The 11,256-nt window shown below is 50.7% G+C and overlaps 1 protein-coding gene across 1 annotated transcript in view; it reads right to left on the reverse strand.

Moving 5' to 3' along the window:
* Positions 1 to 9,550, reverse strand: part of ADAMTS2 (ADAM metallopeptidase with thrombospondin type 1 motif 2) — a 143,650-nt gene extending 134,100 nt beyond the window's left edge. Inside the window, 2 exon segments of the mRNA XM_038771086.1 lie at positions 7,596 to 7,957; positions 9,528 to 9,550. The gene's annotated coding sequence lies outside the window, so the exon portion shown is untranslated.
* Positions 9,551 to 11,256: the final 1,706 nt, after the last annotated feature.

The raw sequence follows: 11,256 nt of genomic DNA on the forward strand, positions 1-11,256 counted from the left end.
AACCTGACAACCCTAGCAACAAATTTTCATCGATCCTGGTCATGAAGGAAGGGCAAAATGTGCAGAAAATGCAGTTAGAGATCAGCGAATCCGTTGTCCTGCTGCAAATTCAATTTACTAATAAAGGTAAAGGCCAGGAACCTAAGTGGGGCAAAAAGGATGTCCCTGGAATTACCTACTCCTATAGCCAGCTGGCACACACTGTTAATTATGTTAATGCAATTAATTAACTGTTAATTAATTAACAGTTAATTGCATTAACATAATTAACACACCTGAACACAATTAACCTTCAGCTGGCTCCTCTAGTTTTTCCAAATTTGTGAACCCAAACCAAATCTCACCTACAGTCACTTCAAAGGTCCTAAAAACCACTTTCCCAGGCCCGCCTGACCCCCCACCCCCACCCCGCCCAGCACAGAGTAAGTGCTCAGTAAACACAACTGAATGAATGAAAAGGATCAGTTGTGGAGACAACACCCCCGGAAATATAGGCCCTGATTCAGATGCTCCACGTGCCTTTCTCCCCCCATCAATCAATTGTATTTGATGAGCACTTACTATGTGCACAACCCTGTACTAAACACTCCACAACCCCATCATGCAATATTAGATGTCCAGGTGCCTGGTCTAGGGACTATCAACAAGTCTGATTAGCTGCCAGCATAACAAAAATGTTCACAGTGTGATCCTAAGCAAAGTGCCACTTTCCCCGGCTGCCTGTTGCCTTCTTATTCAGCTGAAAATAAATTAAAACTCTACATATCCCAATTACCACCTGGGACAATTTTCAAAACATACACCTGAACTAAAAGATTGAAAAACAACTGTTTTGTGGAATTAATGGCTGTCTGCTAAGTGTCATTAATTCACCACCCTGTGTTCTGCACAGAGACCCTAAAACGCAGGATACCAAGAATTAAAGGGGAATTAGCATTGAAGAAGCCAATCAAAATACCTCGTTCTTGTGTATCCCAAGAGAGCTCCTATCTTAGGAATGTACTGTATGTAGCATCCTGAAAACCCAGAATGCAACTGCAACTCATGCAAGAATTAAAGTAACCACCAAAGTTTTTAAGGATGGTATTTATTAAAGCACCTACTTTGTGTCGAGCACCAGGGTAGATATAAGCTGATAGGATGCAGCCTCCCACCCCCCATGGCAGATGGGCCTCAAGTCTAAGGGGGAGAGAGACCAGTTTACAGGTGAGGAAACTGAGGCTCAGTGGGGTTAAGTGCCTTGCCCCAGGTCATACAGCAGGGAAGTGTAGAGCCCAGGCTAAAACCCCAGTCTCCTCTTTCCCCCAGGCCACACTGATTCAAGGTGTCAGAACTTTACATTTAAATAGAAACCCTGTAGGTACAGTGGCCAGGGGGACATTTAATGTAAAACACATGCAGCCAATAAAAACCTTCCGTAAATAGTTCTAGAAGAACATTGATGTGGTTGTGATTTAATGGCATTAAAGGATTAAGAGTTCCGCCAGCTCTTCTCTTCCTTCAGCCAACCCAAATCCCAACCACTCTCCCTCTCCTGGTGGTCTCTTTCCCCCTCCCCACAGAACGCTCTCTCCTTACTGCATTCCCCAGTTTACAGCTCATACAGGTTTAAAAGTATGTATTAGGAGCTCAGAGAAAACTCACCATTAATATAAATATCCTTACCCTCTTCTATTTCCCCTATCTGTAATTTATTAATGTCTGTTTCCCCTTGTACACTGTAAGATCCTTGAGGGCAGGGATCCCATCTACCAACTCTATTATACTGTACTTTCCCTAGTGTTTAGTACAGGGTTACGCACACAGTAAGTGCTCAATAAATAGGATAGATTGATAATCTTCCTAAAATATAATATTAACGCACACAGTTACCATGTGTCATTGATGAACCTCAGTGAACCTAGAACCCACTCTATTTATTTTACTTGTACATATTTATTACTCTATTTTACTTGTACATATTTATTCTATTTATTTTATTTTTTTAATTTGTTTTGTTGTCTGTCTCTCCCTTCTAGACTGTGAGCCTGCTGTTAGGTAGGGACCGTCTCTATATATTGCCAACTTGTACTTCCCAAGCGCTTAGTACAGTGCTCAGCACACAGTAAGCGCTCAATAAATACAATTGAATGAATGAATGAATGAATCCTCAATCTTTATGTAGTATAAGGAAGAGGAAAATATGGTTGGGGGAAAAAGAGGAAACCAAGAATGGCACTCCAATCTTTGGCTTAACATTAGAATGGAGGTCTGAACATTCACATTCGTTCATAGCCTAGAATTAGTGTCTTTTTTTCTTTCGTGATATTTGTTAAACACTTACTATGTGCCAAGCACTGTTCCATAATCAGGTTAGACACAATCCAAGTCACTTATGGGGCTCACAGTCCGAATTCCCATTTTACAGACAAGATAACTGAAGCCTGGAGAAGTTAAATGATTTGCCCCAGGTCACCCAGCAGATAAGTGGTGGAGCCAGGATTAGAACCCAGGTCCTTCTGACTCCCAGTGTAGAGAACTATCCATTAGGTCATATGTCCTGTATAGATCTCTCCCATTAGCCTCGACCTACAGTGGATATTCACCTCTGAGTGCCTAAGAGCAATCAATGGTATTCACGGACCTGTTCAGAGCACTGTACAAAGGACGTTGGGAGAATAGAATGAATTAAGAGGCAGCATCATACCCGGCCAGTCCTGCCAATCTACAGCTCCAGGTCTGGGAGCATTGTAATCCCGGGATCTCCACTGCCCCTCCGGGCCCCCGGCCAAACAGGCGCTTGGAAGTTGACCTTTCCGGACACCTAACCACACGGAGAAAAAAAAAACCTGCTTCCCATTTGCTTGAATCCAGACTTCCCTACAGACATCGGGAGATCAAATCTTCCCTCCTGGTTGTCCGAGTTATTGAAAGGGGAAACCTGGCACTAGGCAGCGCGGCCATTCTTCCCAATGATCTCAGATCAGAGGCTTTTCCAGTTGCATAGTTACGCCACAAAACAAGCATCAAACACAACTTCCCACGCGGGTCTGCCGCTCTCCATCCAACTCTCCAAGACGTCGCCGCTGTAGCCTCCTTCCATTGCAAGCAGCCCAACACAGCACATTTTGTTCCACAAATCCCAGTCCATATCAGGGATGGGGATGGGAATAGGGGCGGGGAGGGGGGTATCCCCATAATCTGTAAATCCATCCAGACTGCCACCTACTGACCTAAAGCTGACTGGGTTTCCGAGGCAGAAACCAACGGAGAGATGTCAATCAATCAATCAATCGTATTTATTGAGCGCTTACTATGTGCAGAGCACTGTACTAAGCACTGTACTAAGATGTGACTTGGAAGACCTCTTCCGAGCTGTGCAAGTTTGACATACTATAGAGGCACCATCTGTTTAAAACCCCTTCTAAAGGAGTTTTTAATGAGCCCTCTAAAAGAAGATGCCGCAGTTCGGAGAGAACGGAGGGGCTCAGCCGGTAATTAGGGCCTGGAGGGAGGCAGATTAATTTCATGTGTTCAAGGCCTTCCCGCACTTGTCAGCCTGGTAAACCTAAAAATGGAAATCAACTCATGTTCTCTCCCTGAAATCAACTGGTTTTGCCTCACTGCAACAACTTTAAACTTAACCCTCCTGCCCCGGGATCCATCCTCAGGAAGCTCTCTCTCTCCACATTCACAGGTATTACATAACCCTTAGAGCGTTTCCAAAATGCTCTGGGCACACCGAGTCAAAGCAACCGAGTGGAAAGAGCCCGGGACTGGGTAGAGGACCTGCGTTCTAATTCGGCTCTGCCACTTGCCTGTTGTAGGTCTGCTGCTTGGACAAGTCACTTAACTGTTCTGTGCCTCGGTTACCTCAACTGTGAGATAGGGATTCAATCCATCTCCTTCCTACTTCTTTGATATAATCCCCATTCCAAGACAGTGGTCCTAAAACAATGGACTCCAAAGGCGAGGAAAAAAGGGAAAAGGACCAGCGTTAGAAGATGAACAGGAAGATTCTGTTTAAGGTTCAGGCAAAAACTTCCTTGGGTCTGCCATTTTATTAGGATAATTTATTTCCCGATTTGAAATGACCATGGGACAAGTGGAAGCAGCCAACTATAAGCTCCGACTAGACTGCAAGCTCCTTGAGAACAGGGATCAGGTCTATTATCTCTGTCTTCTCCCACGTGCTTAGTACAGTGCTCCGCACAAAGTAGGCTGCAAGCTCCCCGAGGGCAGGGACCGGGTCTATTAACTCTTTTGTCCTTCCCCAAGGGTGTCGTACAATGTTCTGCACCTAGTAAGCGTTCTGTCGATACCACTGATCGACTGATGTCCACTACTTCTACTGCACTACCCAGAGTGCTTAGTACAGTGTTCTGCACAAAGTAAGCACTTGATAAATACTACTGCTTAATCGATATGCCTAAACAAGCTTCAACACATAAAATCCCACCTTGCAGGAATGATAATGCAGTGGTAGTCTTACTCTATCTAGAGGGAAAGCCAGCCAGCCCCTGATGATATAATTGTCTTTCCTTCCCTTGACCTACCTTAAACAACCAGCATCCCTTGCCAAACGCGGCAGTGCATATGTCACAGAATCTCTGCGGCTTTCATTTGTTGGAAACCGACAGTCTTTTACAAAGATATGCTTTACTCTTTGGCTTGAGGCTGTACCTTCTGCACTGGCATCCAATCAGACAGTTACCTGAAAGCAATAAGTAACCCTGGGAAAAGCAACCCATTCCCATCCATTCCCATGAAAAATTTTTATTATCCTCAATGTTAATCAGGTAGGCCCAGCTGGTGAAACAATAACGATTATAATAACAACAATAATTGTGGTATCTGTTAAGTGCTTATTATGTGTCAAGCACTGTACTAAGCACAGGGGTAGATACAAGATCATCAGGTCCCACGTGGAACTCAGTCTAAGTAGGAAGGGGAACAGTTACTGAATCCCCGTTTGATGAAACTGGGGCCCAGAACAGTGAAGTGACTTGCCCACGGTCACTCAGTTATATTTATTGAGCACCTACTGTGTGCACAGCACTGTACTAAGTGCTTGGGAGAGTAATATAACTGTTATAATTATAACAATATAACTATAATAAAGAAGCAGCATGGCTCAGTGAGAAGAGCCCGGGCTTGGGAATCAGAGGTCATGCATGGGTTCTAATCCCAGCTCCACCACTTGTCAACTGTGTGACTTTGGGCAAGTCACTTAACTTCTCTGTGTCTCAGTTACCTCACCTGTAAAATGGGATTAAAAGTGTGAGCCCCATGTGGGACAACCTGACTACTCTGTACCCCCTCACCGCTTAGAACAGTGCTTGGCACACAGTGAGAGCTTAACAGATGCCATCATTGTTATTATTATTATTATAACATTACAATAGACATTCCCTGCCCACAACAAGTTTATAGTCTAGAGGTCACGCAGTAGACAGGTGGCAGAGCCAAGATTAGAACCCAGGTCCTCTGATTCCCAGGCCCATGCTCTTTCCACTAGGCCATTCATTCATTCAATCGCATTTATTGAGGGCTTACTGTGTGCAGAGCACTGTAATAAGCGCTTGGGAAGTACAAGTTGGCAACATATAGAGATGGTCCCTAAGCAACAGCGGGCTCACAGTCTAGAAGGCCATGCTGAAAGATTGTTTTGGTGAGTCGGTATAAAACCCCTAAAAGAGGGCTTATGATTCCATTGCCTCAAGAGGAAGACATAATCTTACATCTTAAAATTAGAGAGGGAGTGGGTCCATCATTTTGACTATTTTCCTCAAATAGATGTATAAGTTTATGAAATATATTTAGACAAAGGCATATTCTTTAACTCTGTGGCTTTCTAGTACTGCAACTGCAAGTTTTCTCAAAGATTCCATAAAAAGAGGGCCTATGCTTGGTAAACGGTCATTTAAGCACCACATGCATCTGACAATTACATATTCCCCAAATAGGAGATTGCCAAACTGAACAAGAAGAATTGGCAAAGAGAGGGAAATCACTATGAAAAACTCCTTTCCTCACTGAAGGTTTAGTTTAACATTACATAGCAATCAGTGTTCAACACAGTGCCTTGGCTTAAAGGTATCTGGCCCAAATAGACACAGTTTGACCACTGAACATACAGTTCAAAATAGATAACTGCAAACAGCTTCTCCACACCCAACCTCTCACCCCCAGGGATTTCAACAGTTTCCTTGCACAAAAGTCGGAATCGCATTTTCAATTGAAGCTTTCATTTGAGGCTTTGTTCCAGAGTAAGTGTAAAGACCTTTCCTAGGTCTGGGTCAGGGCTAGAGCTGATCACATTTTTTTTTCAGATCCAAAATAAGCCTTAAGCACGCTTCAAATTAATGTATGACAGTGGCCTGTTTTAGGTATAATCTCTTTTGTTAAGAATCCCCCGAATCATGGAGATAGGAGAGACGATGACATTTCGGAAGGTTCAAGGTGTTTTCAGGATCTGATGCTTGGCACTGAATCCTTGAAAGTCAGGGAGGAAATTATGATACAAAAGTGTCCTCTAGACTATAAGCTTATTATAGGCAGGGAACATGTCTGCTAATCCTGTTGTAGGGTACTCTCCCAAGCGCTTAGAGCAGTGTTCTGCACAGAATAAGTGCTCAATAAATACCACTGACTGATTACAGTGCTAAACACTTAGTACAGTGCTCTGCACACAGTAAGCGCTCAATAAATACGATTGAATGAATTGATGAAACGTGCCTGCGAACCAACCGACAAGAAAGGCATGAAGTTTCTTTTCAAAGAACCCATTGGGAAGCAGCTCAACTTGTGGTGGGCATCAGGGCCAAATAAATTTCTCCCAAGTGAGAAAAGAAGAAATCCCTGTAACAGAGAGAGCTGGTGGAAGGAGCAAAGGCCTGGGAATCAGAAGGCCTGGGTTCTATCCCTGCTCCTCTCCTTGCCTGCTGTGTGACCCTGGGCAAGACACTTAGCCTTTCTGGGCCTCAGTGTCCTAATCCATAAAAGGGGGATAAAAAATACCTGTTCTCCCTCACCCTGAGACTGTGAATCCGTGTGGGACAGGAACTGAGTCTGAACTCCTTAGGATGTATTTAACCCAGCACTTAACACCTACAGTAAGTGCCTTTATTTGATGATTACCACTGCCTGCTCTCATCACCATCATCATCATCTTTGGCTTTAGGAGACCATCAGTTTAAGCTGAATTCCTTATTATGGAGGAAATGATCTGGTTTTCCAGTTCCCCAAAGAGATTTTTTCATCCTCAGGCTGTACAGAAGAGTAAGTCAGAGCCGTCGTCGTTATACTACGAGTAAGAGGGGCAGCATGGCGGAGTGGATAGAGCACAGGGCCGGGAGTCGGGAAGTCACGGGTTCTAATCCTGCTCCACCACTTGTCTGTTGTGTAGCCTTGGGCAAATCACTTAACTTGTCTGTGTCTCAGTTACCTCATCTGTAAAATGGGGATGTAGACTGTGAGCCCTCTGCGGGATGGGGACTGTGTCCAACTCAATTGGCTTGCATCCATTTGCTTTGTTTAGATGTGCTCCGCTTAGCACGGTGCCTGGCACATAGTAAGCACCTAACGAATACCACAATTATGAGAAGGCGTCTTACCAGTCCATCGCAATTGCTTATTGCCACCGAAGTGTTGGGCAGGTCGGTAATATCTCCGGTGTACAGACAGTTCCCCAGGAGAGGCTCCACATAGGTCACGTTCGAGTCTTCCTGCCACTCAACCGTGGCTCCGGGGGCGATCAGCCTGGAGTTCTGTCTCAGCCTGAAGTGGAAGTCTCTCCCGAACACCGTGACATTGTAAAATATCTGCTCGTTGGCCTCTTCGCCCGGGAGGCGGATGGCATCCCGGCGGACACGGCCCTTGCCGGCTCCGGACACCGTGTGGGATAGGAATCTCCCCCCGGCATCAGTGCTGCTCGGGATGACCAAGCTGTAGTCCTCGATGCTCCCCCAAAGGGAACCTGAGCAGCGAAAAGGGGGGTGGGGAGAGAGAGAGGGGGAAGAGACAGAGGGAATTACTTTTATTCTGCTGTGGCTCCCCGGGGTTGGATTTTAATGCTGGGGGTGAGGGGGTGGACACCCTTGGCCCAAGGACAGAATTTGCTTGTCTACGGGAACTGGGGCCATGGGCGGTGGAAAGTGGAGGAGTCCATCAGCGTAAGTTCTCAGTATCCTTTTTCCCCCCGCTGCTTTTCCGAACGGCATCCTGAGCGGTTCGGTCCCGTCCGCGGGCGAATTGGGCAGGGTTTCTCTTGTAACGCCCGGGAAAGGAAGGGGGACCCTCCCGCCCATGGGAAACTCGTGCGGGGGGAAACGGACAATGGGAGACACCGAAGCGTGGGCCGCTCGCCTTCCAACACCCCCCGAATCGGGGCCGCGGTGGGCGTGTGTGTGTGTGGAGAGAGAGAGAGAGAGAGAGAGAGAGAGAGAGAGAGAGAGAGAGAGAGAGAGAGAAGCGGCGGGGAGGGGGGAAGAGGGGAGGAGGAGGAAGGTGCGGGGATGCGGAGAGGTGGGAGAGGGAAAAGGACTCGCCCCCTTAGACTGGGAACGCTCTATGGGACAGGGACTCTGCCCGATCTGATTGTCTTGTCCGTCTACCCCACTGCTTGGCACGTGGGAAACACCCAACGAATACCCACTCATTTCCCCCCCGCAACGCAAACACACACACACACCAAAAAATAAAATAAAATAAAATAAAATAAATAAGGCCCGGGACCGGGAGAGAGTGGTGGACTGGGAAAGGGCCGGAGGGAGGGCGAAGTGTAAACCCTTTGAGGAAACGTCCGGCACCCCGACCTGGGTTCCTACACCGGGGCTCCGCCACCTGCCAAACCACCGGGGAACCTGCGCCTGGCATTCCCACCTAGGCACCTCCTCCTGGTATCTCCACCTGGCACCCCCACCCGAGCACTTCCCCCGGGCTTCTCCACCTGGCACCCACACCTGAGCACTTCCACCGGGGCTTCTCCTCCTGGCACCCACACCTGGGCACCCGGCCCTGGCACCTTCCACCTGCCCCCCTTTCCCCCAAACACAACTTGGGCACCTCCACCCATCAACCCACCTGGACGCCTCGGCCAGATCTCCGCACCTGGGCGGGCACCCCTGCCAGATTCCCAAGTTGCTGACACCCCCCCCCCCAACGCTCCCCCCAATCTGGTCCTCCCTGAGCTGCCCTCCCACCCGGGTGGCTCCGCCTGGCATCTCCCCCCGCCCTCGGCCCCCAGCTGAGCGCCCGGGGGGTCTGCTGCCCAGGGGGCGTCTGCTGCCCAGGCGGGGTCTGCCCAGGCGGGAAGCGGCTGTCCGGCGGACAGAGAAGGCACGAGTCGGTAGTTTGCCTTGCACTGTGGGGTCAAATGAGGGGCCGGCACGGAGGCGGGGGGCGAACGGGAGCCCCCAGGTGGGGCGGGGATGGCCGGGTCCGGTCCGGCGGGGCCCGCCCCAAAAGTTGGGAAGCGTCCGGCGGGGCGAGCGGAGTTCTCCCAAGTCGTGGCGGGGGCGGGGGCGGGGGCCGGGGTCCGCACCTACCTCCGTGTCCGGAGCCGGGCAGGAGGAGCAGCAGCAGCAGCAGCATGAGCAGCGGCAGCGGGGGCGGCGGCGGCGGCGGGCACGGGGCCGGCGGGGCCGGGGGCAGCGGGCCCGGGGCCGGAGCCGGGGGCGGGGCCGGGGGCGGCGCGGCGCAGCGGAGCGGGGCCCGAGCGGCTGGGTCCGGGCGGCCCATGGCGGTGGGGGCGGTGGGGGCGGTGGGGGCGGTGGGCGCGGCGGGCCCGGGGTCCGGGCGGCGCTAAACTTCCGCGCCCGCTGCCCGCCGCCCGCCCCGCATGTGGCGGCCGCCGCGAGGGTCCGCCCGCCCGCCCGCCCGTCCGTCCGGCGCAGCCCGGCCCGGCTCGGCTCGGCCCGCCCGACGCCCGCAGCCCGCCCGGCTCGGCCCGCCCGACGCCCGCAGCCCGCCCGGCTCGGCCCGCCCGACGCCCGCAGCCCGCCCGGCTCGGCCCGCCCGACGCCCGCAGCCCGCCCGGCTCGGCCCGCCCGACGCCCGCAGCCCGCCCGGCTCGCCCGACGCCCGCAGCCCGCCCGGCACGGCCCGCCCGACGCCCTCAACCCTCCGCCGCCGCCGCCCCCGCCTTGCCTCCGACGGCGGCACGTTGGCCCCCGCCCCGCTCCTCCTCCTCCTCCTCCTCCTCCTCCCCCTCCTCCCCGACTGTCCGCTCTCCCTCCTCCCAGCCAGGCCGCCGCGCTCGCCCCTAAAATCGCGCTCCCTCCTCCCCCCCCCACGCCCCAACCCATCGCTCTTCCTCCCATACAAGCGCGCTCCCTCCTCCCATTCATTCGACCGTATTTATTAAGCGCTTACTGTGTGCGGAGCACCGGACTAAGCGCTCGTATACACCGCGCTCCCTCCTCCCATTCATTCAATCGTATTTAAGCGCTTACTGTGTGCACAGCACTGGACTAATTGCTCATATATACCGCGCTCCCCCCTCCCATTCATTCAATCGTATTTATTAAGCGCTTACTGTACGCAGAGCACTGGCCTAAGCGCTCCTATATACCGCGCCCCCTCCTCCCATTCATTCGATCGTATTTATTAAGCGCTTACTGTGTGCAGAGCACTGGACTAAACGCTCACATAGCCCACTGTTGGGTAGGGACTGTCTCTATATGTTGCCAATTTGTACTTCCCAAGCGCTTAGTACAGTGCTCTGCACATAGTAAGCGCTTAATAAATACGATTGATGATGATATACCCCGCTCCTTCCTCCCCTAAAAACGCGCTCTGTCCTCACACACTCCGCGCTCCCTCCTCACCTTCATTCATTCATTCAGTCGTATTTACTGAGCGCTTACTGTTTGCAGAACACTGGACTAAGCGCTTGGGAAGTACAACTCGGCAACATATAGAGACGGTCTCCACCCAACAACGGGCGGGCTCACAGGTACCCGGCGCTACACACACACACACACACACACACCCGACCCCACCCCAAGCTTGGCAATCCGCTACAGTGTTCACGCTGATCGGAACATGCTTTCACTATCACAACATCAGCCAGTGGTATTTATTGAGCACTTACTTTGCAAAGCACTGTATTAACCGCATGGGAGAATACGATACAAAAGTGTTCGTTATAAATGATCCCTGCCCTCAAGGGATCAAACTACCAAAATACTGTGTGCAGAGCATTGTATTAAGCGCTTGAGAGTACAGTAGAGTCAGTAGACGTGATTTCTGACCTCAAGAAGCTTCCAGTCTACT

The sequence above is a fragment of the Tachyglossus aculeatus genome, chromosome X2, assembly GCF_015852505.1.
Source record: "Tachyglossus aculeatus isolate mTacAcu1 chromosome X2, mTacAcu1.pri, whole genome shotgun sequence".
NCBI lineage: Eukaryota > Metazoa > Chordata > Mammalia > Monotremata > Tachyglossidae > Tachyglossus > Tachyglossus aculeatus.